The sequence below is a fragment of the Akebia trifoliata genome, chromosome 11 (genome assembly GCF_017979445.1).
Source record: "Akebia trifoliata isolate Shusen 1 chromosome 11, ASM1797944v1, whole genome shotgun sequence".
In the NCBI taxonomy this organism is placed as follows: Eukaryota; Viridiplantae; Streptophyta; class Magnoliopsida; order Ranunculales; family Lardizabalaceae; genus Akebia; species Akebia trifoliata.
In genome coordinates, this window is record NC_141385.1 from 41,548,951 (window position 1) to 41,563,222 (window position 14,272).

At 35.2% G+C, this 14,272-nt stretch overlaps 2 pseudogenes across 1 annotated transcript; both read left to right on the forward strand.

Moving 5' to 3' along the window:
* The first annotated feature begins 5,170 nt into the window (after nucleotides 1-5,170).
* LOC147391733 (benzyl alcohol O-benzoyltransferase pseudogene) lies at nucleotides 5,171-6,087 on the forward strand (annotated as a pseudogene).
* Nucleotides 6,088-8,759: 2,672 nt separating this feature from the next.
* Nucleotides 8,760-11,838, forward strand: LOC147391734 (benzyl alcohol O-benzoyltransferase-like; annotated as a pseudogene). Its single transcript, XR_015182611.1, has 2 exons — nucleotides 8,760-9,255; nucleotides 10,746-11,838. The product of XR_015182611.1 is annotated as a benzyl alcohol O-benzoyltransferase-like (transcript).
* The last annotated feature ends 2,434 nt before the right edge of the window (nucleotides 11,839-14,272 follow it).

Consider the following 14,272-nt stretch of genomic DNA (forward strand, 5'->3'; position numbering starts at 1 on the left):
TATGTAACAATATAAAATAGTATAAACATGTTGTGAATATTGAAAATGATTTAAATCCTCAATACAAGACATGCTACGTAAAAATTTCTCAATTGTAATCATTGATTCCTAAAAATTCCTAAATTGATTCGCTACAAGTTGGATGAGCAGACTGATGAGAATCACTATTTTTTTTTGGTACTGGGTGTTGGTTTGTGAGCAATGGAAGCCAGTGTAGGTTTACTTGCATGTTCTCACGATAGGGTTGACCTGATTAATAAAATTCAATTCCCATGCAAATACATAAACCCAATACAAGCACCACAATCACACAAGCTAGAACCCAAGTCACCTGCAAATACATAAACCCTAACCCTAAACCCACCAAATAGATCAGGTAAAGTATGGTAAAGTAAGGCGATTAATACAAAAATTGAAATCATATAAATTTAATTCAACCATAGAGGGCTAGCGGGTATGGACTTTACTGATTCTATTAGAAAACCACAAAAATTCATTAATTGTGTCACCAGGGACAATTGGACTTGTATTGTTTGTGAGACTTTTAATGTCTTTTAATGGCGGACAAGAAGAGAAGTTGATGCAAGTTAATTGTTTGCATTTTTTATGAATATCGAACTAGTTGAGAAAGAGAGACGGAGAAAGAAAGAGATAAAAAAAAGAGAGAGAGCTTATGGGTTGAAATGGGTTTCATGATGATGATGACAATGAAGGAGCGTGGAGGGCGAGATGACTATGTCTCTATCGATCTGCAATCTTCGCAATAGAGAGTTCTCAACTCTCACTTCTTACTGTGAATGATGAGGAGATGATGAATTCATTGCTACAACTGTTAGAGAGATCGCCGCCAAAGTCACCTGAGGGAAGAGATGCGAAAAGGGAGAGGGTTTATGTCGAGGATTTCCACAGGTGAAGGGTTTTTGTTTTGATGAGTTGACGAGGGATATATCGAGTAAAATGTAAAATTTCGTGAGGGTATAATTGGAACTGCAACTTATATTTGACGAACAAAATTGCTCCGCGCAAAAACAGTTTTGAGAAGTATTGGTCTCGGTACTTCTCTCAACAGTACTATTTTTACTCTTTTGTGGAATTATTTCTCTAAGTGCTTATATATTCAAGTGATTGATATAGTGCTCTAGCTCCCCGTAGGAGTCAGAAGCACTTGGAGAAGTCCATCCAAACATGCCCTTAATTTTTAGATTTCAAATCTTAAAAAGTATGTGAGATCTATATGGATAATATTGGCAATCAAACACCACAGAATTCTAGATTTCATGAAAAAACTCATGGTAAAAAAATGAAAAAAAAAAAAAAAAAACAACGTTTTTCAAGCTTTGATCAATGGTGTAGAAAAATGACGGTTACTAAGCACCCAAATTTAAAATTAAAAAACATTGGTGAAAAATAACTTTTTTTAAATTCTATTTTTTGAAATTCATAGAATTTCATCCTCTACAACACTGTTGTATTGGATCATGATTTTGAAGACTTTAAGGTGATCTTATTAAGAAATTTTGGCTTTTTACAATGTGCAAGAGGGAGAAAAATTCTCCTTATGTCTTTGTGTACCATGTAAGAGATATCCAAATGTCTTTGTGCGTATGAAAGTAGGACTTTTCTAGTATGAGTTCACGGTTGGGGTTCTCAATTATATTGGAGGTTATAAGCATGGCCTTAAAACTCGTCCGAGACAGAGATGTATCTCCCAGGTCACCCAAAAATGAAACAGATAGACATGTATTTTGGGTTTTACGGAATCTCACAAGACAAATAATACGTCTCCAACGAGGTATCAAAAATCTCATCCAACATATCTGAGATGAACGAGATATATCAGTTTTCATCTCCAAACACTATCCTTTACACCTACAATTTGATTTTTTTTCTCATCTCAACCATGTGAACCAAAGAACAAAGGGGTTTGGTAAAAAATTTCATCTTCCTCCTCTACACCAAGAGGAAATCGGAGAGGGTTTTCAGAATTTTTTTAGATTTTTTACATGGCTTAAAATTATTATCTCATTGCTGAACAAGACGAGATGACACATTCAAGACAACTCAGTTTCAGACATGGATGATACGAAACATGAAACCGAATTTTAAAACCATGATTGTTAGTTATTGATTGAAGGGGAATTACTGGTGGAAGAAATATCTCTTGTATCATGTTTAAAAACATCACATTGTTCAAGTAAAAAATTGAAAAGATATTATTGATGGAAGAATGACTAGTGCCTTAGGAATGTAGTTTCAACCAACATTAATGCTGGGGTGACTCAGGATTTACTATGATTCTCACAATTCTGATGTAGTGCTGCTCACATAACCGTAGATGTGATAAAAACCATCTACGGTTATGTGCGCAATGTATCCTTACCATACTACTTCACACAAATAAAACAATAAATGTTGTCCAAACTTGCCCATATCACACGTCTATCTCTCTGTCCCCCTTTTTTTTTTTGATAAATAGTGTTTCATTCATATAACAGAAACAGGTCGGTCGAGATGACCAACCTGACGAGACCTTACAAATCCACGCTAAACACCACTAGAGCAATAAATCCCATTCTAGTTATGCACAAAATCCTTGAAGAATAAACCCCTAAACTCCTTATAGACTTTGGACCAACAAAAAATAAACTCCAAAGTGGAAATAATCATATCTGAGCAATCTTTTTGTTTCCCTTCAAAGATACGCCTATTTCTTTCAAACCACACCCCCCAACAGATTGCGAATGGTGTGATACTCCACAACCTCCTTTTTGCACCACCAAAAGAATACCCAATTGCCAACCAAGAATTAAATAAGTCCCTCACTATTTTAGGTAAGCAGGTTAGTACCCCATATAACTTTAAAAAATGAGTCCAAATATGTGAGTGAACCTGCAATGAAGAAGAAGGTGGTCTGATGATTTTCCATTGTCCATAAATAACACACAACAACTCGCCCCGCACCATCCACGCCGCATCAAAAAGTCCACCGTTTGAATTCTTCCTAAGGTCGTCGTCCATGTGAAGAAAAAGACTTTACTTGGCATGTTTGGTCCCCAAATTGAGATATGAGGAAAACTGTCTAAACCTCCAAGTCTACCAACACAAATTCACTACAAACAATACATTTATCCCTCTTTGTTCTCCCATTTTTCAGAATGGAAACCTCAACTTCTCTCTAATGTTCAAGGTAAGAAGGCGTGAGCCCGAATTAATTAAACCCGCTAAGCCCACACCCCATGAGTTCAAGCACCTTTCGGATATTGATGACCAAGAGTTTTTTTGGTTTCAAATTCCTATTGTACAATTTTTTGAAACAATGTGTCAATGGGAGGGAGAGACCCTGTTGAGGTAATTAAAGGCGCTATTGCTAAAGCACTTGTTTTTTACTACCCATTCTCAGGTAGACTTGGGGAATGGCCAGGCCGGAAGCTTGTCGTGGATTGCAATCTTCTTTTAAAAAATCTGTCATCTTCAATTTCCTCAAAATCGTCTCTTATTGTTGAGGTTTGAATATTGAATGTTGAGGTTGAGAGGAGTGTACAAAGTTTTACAAACTAATTGCGAAAGGTGGATTTTTAGAGAAAAACAATATCTTTCTTACAAGAGGTTGAAAATGATCAGTTAACTTAGATCATTTTCTGTTGTCCTTAAGAAAAGGGAGTCACAAATGGTATCTAAGTAAGTAGTTTTAAGAAAAATGAGAAAAACAATATCTTTTTCAGAAGAGGTAGAAGATGAGTAAATTTAGATCATTTTTTGGTCTGTCCTTAAGCAATGATAGTGACAAATGGTATCTCAATTGAGTGATTGTTTGCTCACAATGCTTTGAGCAAATTTGCTCACTGACCAACACCATTTTGGCGCTGATGACATAAGCAATAATAGAGATTTTTTCGCTCTCCTGCCCATGGTAAAATTTCAAAATTTCCTAATAAGATCATCTTGTCACATTCAAAAAAAATGATCCAATATAAAAGTGTTGTAAAAGATGAAATTCTATTAATGTAAAAAAAAAGGTTATTTTTCACCGTCGCATTTTAATTTTAAATTTGGGTGCTCATTAACCGTCCATTTTCAACACCATTGATCAAGCTTAAATTTTTATTTTTTAACCATGAAGTTCTTCGTGAAATCTAGAAGGTTGTGGTGTTTGATTCCCAATATGATAATTTGTGTGGTTCTCACAATACTTTTTAAGATTTGAAATCTAATAAAGATTTCTGGGCAGTGATTGTGTGGGCAAGAGTGATAAATTTCCTTCTTATTACTTACGTTATCAGCACCACATGCCGAAATGGTGCTGGTCTGTGAGCACTGTGAGCAAACAATCACTCTATCTCAAATATTGATCAAAACTAGAGGTGTATGTCTATAATTATATTATAGATATAGTTACATATAATTCAAGAATCCTGATAATCTGACTCCCCCACGTGGTATACTCAAAATACTCTCCTAATGTGGCATGTGCTAGAATTGTAGATCTTTTGCCTCGGGATACACATATGCACATCCCCATAAATATGTTTAGTTGTGTATCCCAAGGCAAAAAAGCACATGCCACATAAGGAGAGTATTTGAGTATGTCATGTGAGTGAGTCAAAAAATCATTACTCAAAATTCAATGAACTCGGATCGAATTCAGGTTTGTGGTTTGCCACTCTAGATTGAATTCGGATTGTAAGAGTAGGTAGAGATAATTTGTTTCTTGGTTTTCTTTGGTTCCTAGATCGGTTCATTAGGTTGGTTGCTAATGTATATATAGAATTCAATACAAGTTATAAGTATCATTGTAATGTTAAAAAATTATAAGTTCGATAGATATAAATATTATAATAATTAATTTTTAGATATAACAAATGAAAAAAATATCTATAATAAATTGTTATCAATTAAAAAATGATTCCAAATCTACATGCTTTGATTCGCCAAACCGACATGCTTTGGTTAGTTGAGCCCAATCAAAATACAATGGGTTCGTGGTCCACTTGATTTTATGAACCCATCCAAACCATACCGCCAACTAGTTTGGTTCATAGCGATTCATGGTAATTAGGCCAATACTAACCCCTAAAAAAGATAATTAATAAAATAAATAATCAAAAACTACATCTTTTACTTTGATTAGTATAAACTATAAATGATTCGAAAAAAAAGAAAGTAGGAAACGTATGCAGGTGACCCGTCTGTTGTGTGGTGGATTCATTTTTGCTCTTCGCCTAAACCACAACATATGCGATGGTTCGGGTTTGGTCCAATTCTTGACCGCATTAACTGAAATGACCCATGGAGCAACCACCCCATCAGTTCAACCCGTATGGCAAAGAGAACTCCTCAACGCACATGACCCACCACATGTGACATACGTGCATCACGAGTACAATGATCAGGTGCTCCAACCCAACACCAAGAGCACACTTGTTAATGAGATGGTTCACCAATCTATCTTCTTTGGCCCACAAGAACTATCAGTTCTACGAAAGCACTTGCCACCTCATCTCTGCACGTGTTCAACGTTCGATCTAATCACCGCACACCTATGGCGATAACGCACCATAGCACTTGAGTTCGATCCAAACGAAGAAGTCCGTCTCTACTGCATTGTGAACGCTTCTGGATTCTATGGTAACGCGTTCGTATATCCAGCAACGTTGACCAAAGCAGGGAAGCTTTGTGGGGATTCATTTGGTTACGCGTTGGATTTGGTGAAGAAAGCAAAGAGTAGAGCCAATGAAGAAGATTACATGCAATCAGTGGTAGATCTGATGGTGATCAAGGGTAGGCCCCACTTTGTGACTATACAAACCTTTATGATATCTGATTTGACACTTGTGGGGTTTGGTGACGTGGATTTTGGGTGGGGAAGTCCGTATATGGTGGGCGTCCAAATCCAGTAGTCAAGGGATGGTAACGTACTACGTACCAGCAAGAAATAGGAGAGGAGAGGATGGAGTTGTGGTTCCTATTACTTTGGAGGGGCCCACGATGGAAAGATTCCCAGTGGAAATAGAAAGAATGACCACAGAACCTGCCAAGGTTGAGGTCCAGTATAGCAGGAACTCCACGTTTATCACATCGTCACTCTAGTTATTGGTGAAGAGTAATGCCAACCGTCACGTTAATTAAAGTTAGCGAGCAAGTGATATACTGTAATTTTCCTGCATTAAATGTTGCGAATTGAAATTTCTAGTTTGACGTGTTCGATTGGTCATGTCAATAGCAAAATAGGTCCTTACCTTCATTCAAAATCAGTAAATTGTGAATTTCATTTTCTCTTTCCTTACCAGGTTTTTTTTTTTTTTCTCACAAGGTCGTTATCACTTGTCACCTCAAATCTAAGGGAAAAAATTTGGTGAACTTTGAAAAATGTAATTTTTTATTATGAATTTCAATTTTAAATTTTAGGGTGTATGTGAAAATTCAATAGTCAGTCTATTTCCAAAACATTAAATCAAATTCAAAAAAATATTTGATTTTCTATAGAATTTAAAGGGTAGTGACGTTGGATTGCACATGTGATAATACATCTCAGTTCAAGGATCCCTAGTAAGAGTTAAAATCTTAAAAAGTAAGGAAAGTATTTTTCTTTAATTTATGAGAGAGTAAAGGGGGAATTCTAATCTTTTAATGATAAGTCTGGATCTTATGCACCTAGGGTGAAGGATTGAAATCCTCCACCACTTCAATATATGTCACATAAGTCACATTCTATCAAATTAATGCCTAAAATATCTTTTTTTATTAAAATTTCATTGAATTGTAACTAACAAGACATGTATTGAGGTGTAAGAGGGTTTCAATCCTTCTGAACAACGATTTGCTATTAAAAAAAATTTGTGCTAATCAATGGAATGACATCACATGTATTGAAAAAGAGCAAACTTGATTGATTGGTGGAGAGAAAATTAAGAAAGAAAATATCTGAGCCGTTAAGAGTTTGGATTTTACTTGTTTTCAATACATGTGGCAATATCTTATTGATTCATCAGCTTATCACAAAAATTCTTAATAGCAAATCTTTGATCCTCCACCTTGCATACATACAATCTTGACTCTTTTCTGAGAGTCCCCTTTCATAATTTTAGTAGATTTCTAAGTTACGCTCTTCTCCTAAGTCCTAACTCGGAGCAGATCGTCTATACCTCTTTGTAACTCTTGCTCTACAATCCATAAAACATCACATTTAACAAAAACAACAACTCAGTCATCTTTTACTCATGATTCAAATTAGATTTGAAAGGAAAAATAAATAAAAAAATTTAGGGTATTTCTTTACAGAAGTTAGTTTTAACTCCAGAAAACTAGTTTCTAAAAGAAACAGAAGTTCAGAGCCTGGAAAGTCACATCTAACAGAAGCTTGTTCTTTACAGAAGCACATAAATCAAAAATTGATGTTCGTTTGATAGCTTTTTATTGTAGAATTTTATCAAAATGACCAAAATACCCTTAATGTTGATAATGCATCCAAAATGATCAAAAATAAGCAGAATACCTTAATAAATATATAATTATAATATATATATATATATATATATAATAAATTTATATTAAAATTTTATAAAAATAATTATTTTCAATTTAAATAAAATTATAAATTTTATAATTCTATCAACTTAAAAATGAACATATGATAAAGAAAATACCTGCATAATACACAATCCAACAGTCACATAAAAATGAAGGGTATTTTGGTAATCAAGAAGTGATGATGAATTGGTTTTGATCTTCGTAGTAAAGATGAATGTATGTTGGTAAAGAAAAATGTTATTTTGATAAGTCCCTTCTATTTTTTAAGGTTAAATTTGATTGGAAATTTAATTAAGATGAAGGGTATTTTGATAATTTCGTTTTGTTTTTAAAGGTTAAGTTTGATTGAAATTTTGATTAAAGATGAAGGATATTTTAGTATAAATGAAGGAAATTTTGAAAGACGAATAGTATTTTGATAATTAGTAAAGATGAAGGGTATTTTGATAATTTTTATTTTTATTTTTTAAGGTTAAGTTTGGTTGAAATTTTGATTAAAGATCAAAGATATTTTGACAAAAATGAAGGGTATTTTAGAAGATGAAGGATATTTTGGTAAAGATAAAGGGTATTTTAATAATCTCATTTCATTCTTTAAGATTAAGTTTGATTGAAAATTTTGATTAAAGATGAAGGGTATTTTGATAATTACACTTGAACCGTTTTACATTTTTGACTTCCCATAAAATTCATTTGAAGAAGTTTCTCTTAAACGATTTCTTGTAAGAACTATTTTTAGATTTCAATTGAAATTCATGAGAGTCAAAAATACCCAAACGAACTTTATTTACCTGACTTTTTTGAATTAAAAACAAAAAAAAATTGACTTTTGAAGTTCAAATGAATTGGACCTTATTCTCTAATCATGTGTTTCAAAATGACCAATGATAAAACTTCTAAATTTAAATGGAAAGATGTAACCATGTTGATGATGTGGGACACATCTCAACCGTTTAAAATAACTACACAAAGCCACATAGATATCCAAATATTTTTGTGTGTATGAAAGGACTTTTCTAGTATCAGTTCACGGTTGGGGCTTTTAATTGTATATTGGAGGTTGTAAATTCTGCGCCACCCCGGCACGACTCTTCAACCATATCTGTCCTTATCAAGCTCCTTCGCACAAATAAAAATAAATAAACGTTTTCCAAACTTGCCCATATCACACGTCAATCTTTTTCTTAGGTTTCTATAAATAAGTGTCTTAACCCCTAAGTCTACCAACACAAATTCACTACAAACACTACATTTATCCCTCTTTGTTCTCCCAATTTTCAGAATGGAAACCTCGACTTCTCCTCTAATGTTCAAGGTAAGAAGGCATGAGCCCGAATTAATTAAACCCGCTAAGCCCACACCCCATGAGTTCAAGCAGCTATCAGATATCGATGACCAAGAGGGTTTTCGTTTTCAAATTCCTATTATACAATTTTATAGAAACAATGTGTCAATGGGAGGGAGAGACCCTGTCGATGTAATTAAAGATGCGATTGCTAAAGCGCTAGTTTTTATTACCCATTCGCGGGAAGACTTAGGGAATGGCCAGGCCGGAAGCTTGTCGTGGATTGCACTGGGGAAGGTATAATATTCATAGAGGCGGATGCGGATTTTAGAATGGCACAATTCGGTGACGCACTTCAACCACCTTTCTCGTGCTTTGAGGAGCTCCTTTACGATGTTCCGGGGTCCGGAGGTATCCTTAATTGTCCTCTGCTGTTAATTCAGGTAACTACTATATTGCTTTTGCCTCACTCGCCCTACCATCAGCAGCTTGGTTTGTGTTAGTAATTAGTGTTATTTGTAAGCTAAAAATCCTTACAGTTTCTTTTAAAAAATCTGTCATCTTCAATTTCCTCAAAATTCTCTCTTATTGTTGAGGTTTGAAGATTGAATCTTGAGATTGAAGAGGAGTGTTTAAAGTTTTACAGACTAATTGCGGAAGGTGGATTTTTAGAGAAAAACAATATCTTTCTTACAATAGGTTGGAAATGATCAGTAAACTTAGATCATTTTTCTGTTTGTCTTTAAGAAAAGGGAGTGACAAATGGTACCTAAGTAGTTTTAAGAAAAATGAGAAAAACAATATCCTTTTCACAAGAGGTTGAAGATGAGTAAATTTAGAACATTTTTTGGTTTGTCCTTAAGCGATGATAGTGACTAATGGTATCTCAACTGAGATTTTTTTCTCACAACGCTGTGAGCAAATTTGCTCACAGACCAACACCATTGATCAAGCTCAGTAACCGTCCATTTTCAACACCATTGATCAAGCCCAAAACGCTGTTGGTCTGTGAGCACTGTGAGCAAACAATCACTCTATCTCAAATATTCATCAAAACTAGAGGTGTATCACTATAAGTCTGTTATAGAAATAATTACATATAATTCAAGAGTCCTGATAATCTGTGGCATACTCAAAATACTCTCCGACGTGGCATGTACTAGAACCATAGATCTTTTTGTGTCGGGATACACATAAGCACATCCCCGTAAATATTTCTAATTGTGTATCCCGGGGCAAATAGATCTATGGTTCTAGCACATGCCACATAAGGAGAGTATTTTGAGTATGTCATGTGAGTGAGTCAAAAATTCATTATTCATAAGTCAATGAACTCGGATTGAATTCAAGTTTGTGGTTCGCTACTCTAAAATGAATTCTGATTGTAGGAGTAGGTAGAGATAATTTGTTTTTTGGTTTTCTTTGATTCCTAGACCGGTTCATTAGGTTGGTCGCTTATGCATATATAGACTTCAGTACAATTTATAAGTACGATTGTATATATATGTGTATATAATAAATTGTTACCAATTAAAAAATTATTGCAAATCTACATGGTTCGATTTGCCGAACCAACATGCTTTGGTTAGTTGAGCCCAATCAAAATACCATGGGCCCGTGGTCCACTTGATTTTATGAACCCGTCGGTAATTAGGCCAATACTAATCACTAAAAAAGATAATAATAAAAAATAAATAATCAAAAACTACATCTTTTACTTTGATTTGAATTTTTTTTTTTTTTTTGAAAAATGTCAATTCGCGATATTACAAAATCTGAGATTGACCAATAACATGAATAATATGTATTTAGGGCATTTTCAATTTACAAAACTACCCTCATTAGGCTTAATTAGCTGGATTAGTGACTTTTCTGTAAGGAAATATCTCTCACAAATGACTTCTCTTAATTTAATAAATTAAAACGTATGCAGGTGACCCGTCTGTTGTGTGGTGGATTCATTTTTGCTCTTCGCCTAAACCACACCATGTGTGATGGTCCGGGTTTGGTCCAATTCTTGACCGCATTAACTGAAATGGCCCATGGGGCAACCACCCCATCAGTTCAACCCGTTTGGCAGAGAGAACTCCTCAACGCACGTGACCCACCACGTGTGACATGCGTGCATCATGAGTACGATGATCAGGTGCTCCAACCCAACACCAAGAGTGCACTCGTTAATGAGATGGTTCACCGATCTGTCTTCTTTGGCCCACAAGAACTATCAGTTCTACGAAAGAACTTGCCACCTCATCTCCGCACGTGCTCAAAGTACGAACTAATCACCGCATGCATATGGCGATGCCGCACCATAGCACTTGAGTTCGATCCAAACGAAGAAGTCCGTCTCTACTGCATTGTGAACGCACGTGGGAAGAATCATCGAGCGTTACCTTCTGGATTCTATGGTAATGCGTTCGTATATCCAGCAGCGTTGACCAAGGCTGAGAATCTTTGTGGGGATTCATTAGGTTACGCGTTGGATTTGGTGAAGAAAGCAAAGAGTAGAGCCAATGAAGAAGATTACATGCAATCAGTGGCAGATCTGATGGTGATCAAGGGTAGGCCCCTCTTTGCAACCGTGCGAGCTTTTATAGTATCTGATTTGACACGTGCAGGGCTTGGTGACGTGGATTTTGGGTGGGGTAAAGCAGTATATGCTGGGCCTGCAAATACGGCAGCTAATGGGATGATAACGTTCTACGTAACATCAAGAAATAGCAGAGGAGATGATGGTGTTGTGATTCCTATAACTTTGGAGGGGCCCACGATGGAAAGGTTCCTAGTTGAGATAGAAAGAATGACCACAGAACCTAGTAAGGTTGACGACCCACATTGTAGGAACTCCAGTTTTATCAAGTCGTCACTCTAGTTAGTGGTGATGAGTAATGCCATGCGTCACGTTAATTAAAGTTAGCATGTGCTCCACTCAATTATCTAATAGTGATGCCTACTATCATTAAACTGATATACAGTAACTTTCCTGCATTAAATGTTGTGAATTGAAATTTCTAGTTTGGTGTGTTTGGTTGGTTGTCCATGGCAAAATAGATCTTTACCTTCAACCAAAGATTCATGAAAGTGTGAATTTCATTTTCTCTTTCCTTACTAACCATTTGCTTACAAGCTCTCTATTACGTGTCACCTCAAATCTAATTAAAAAAATGATGTGATCTTTAAAAAATGTTATTTTTTAACTTTTGAATTTTAATTTTAAATTTTACGATTTCTATCAAAATTCAATGGTTATCTATTTCCAAAACCTTGGATCAAGCCCAACAAAAGTATTTGATTTTCTTTTTATCTAAGTTTTTCTGTAAAATCTAGGGGAGGGTTGGGGACGGGGACAATGGATTGCAAATGTGATAATACATCTCGGTTCAAGGACCCTTTTGAAGAGTTAAAACCTTAAAAGGTAAAGAAAGTGATTTTTTTTTATTTATTTATGAGACAGTAAAGGGGAATTCTAATCTTTTATTAATTTGGTTATGAGTCTATGCACCTCTTCCACTAACACCTCAATATATGCCATGTAAGCCACAATCCGTCGAAATAATACCTAAAAAATCTCTTTTTAAAATGTTCCTTGAATTGTGAGAGTCTGTTTCATAATTTTAGCAAATTTTCCAAGTTACACTCTTCTCTTAAGTCCTAACTGGGAGCAGCTCTGATATAGCTCTTTGTAACTCTTGTTCTAGAATCCATAGAACATCGCATTTAACAAAAACAACAACTCAATCTTCTTGTACTCATGATTCAGATCAGGTCTAAGAAAAAAAAATCATTTTTTTCTCTAATTATGTGCTTGAAAATTGACGGTGAAAAAAACTTCTAAATTTAAATGGTAAAATATAACTGTATTGATGATGTGGCACACATCTGAACCGTCTAAAATAACTACAGAGTGCCACAGAGAAAACGGGCTACAAAGGATCTGCTCGCTTCCTAATTTTATGTGCTAAGCTAATGATACAATGGCATGCAGACATGTGTTTTAAAAAGCAACAATGATTGGTTAATGGAGAAAAAAATTTGGGAGAAAATTTTGTAACGGCTTGTTCGTTTGGATTTTACTTGCTTTTTTCAAATAAACGTGGCTGCATGCCATTGGTTCATCAGCTTAGCATATCACATTCAAAACAGCAAATCCATATTCTCGCTAAATTGACTTCATTTGTGATATAAATCATACAAAAAATGATTAAAGCTTCTGTCCAATCAAACTCCTTGAAAAAATTTGCAACTTTTGGACTTCTTCAAATTATTCATGATTTATTCTTTTCTTGGATTAAAAAATCAAAAATACTTTCTACAAAGAGGGTTAAAAATACAAATTAACCCTTATTTTTATAAATAAAAAATTTATGTCAATATTATTTTTTTAATAAGAAAACAAATATTATAATAAAGGAAAACGAGATGTTTGGGAGACCGAATTTGTCCCCAACAAAAACCTTGCAAGCCAATAATGGCAAATGATCTACAGAATAAAAAACAAAGGACATTTTAGATGTAGAAGTAAGAACCGCTAACCCATTAGCCTCCTTGAAGACATGTCTAATATCCCATTCTCTCTCATTCAACATTGACAAACAATTGTAAAGGGAACTTTCCAACATCCAAGGGTGATTCCCACGTTTAATAGCATTAGCAAGAAGACTTGAATCTATCTCAATCAATACCTTAACGCCAACAAGAGGGATAAGCTTTAAGCCTAACAAGAGAGCATTGAATTCTGCAAAGTTATTCGAGCCAAGACCCAAATAAGCACTGCCAACCTTGACCAACTCCCCCTCTTCATCACGAAAAATAAAACCAGCCCCTGTATGGCCAGGATTGCCAAGACTCGAGCTATCGATATTCATTTCAAGAGCCCCATTGGCGGTCTTTCCCATTTAACCCAAATAAGACGATGCCTGGTCTAATTATGAGGAGAATGAAAAATAAAACCAGCCCCTGTATGGCCAGGATTGCCAAGACTCGAGCCATCAATATTCATTTCATGAATATTTCGCTAAAAATAGGCACCACTATAGAGCACGGTTGCGTGCGAAATGTAATGAAATTTCGCTAAAAACCCCTCTGTGTGTGTGTGTGTGTATCAAGTTCATCTCATCTCCTCTACATCTAGGGTTTCGATGTTAATGGAGGAAATCTTTCTTTCTAATAGGTCTCTCTCTCTCTCTCTCTCTCTCTCTCTGTATCAAGTTCGTCTCATCTCCTCCTCACATTCTCTGAAGTTTTGAGAATCGAAATCTCTCTCTCTCTCTCTCTCTATATATATATATATATAGGGTCCCTTTCAGCAACAAACATTTTGACAAACATTTTGGCAAAACATTTTTCAAAACATGGGTTAGAGGTTTTGGAATGGGCTGATTTTTGGTGAGGATGATCTCTACGGTGAGGAGATCATCCTCACCAAAAATCAGCCCATTCCAAAACTTCTAGCCCATGTTT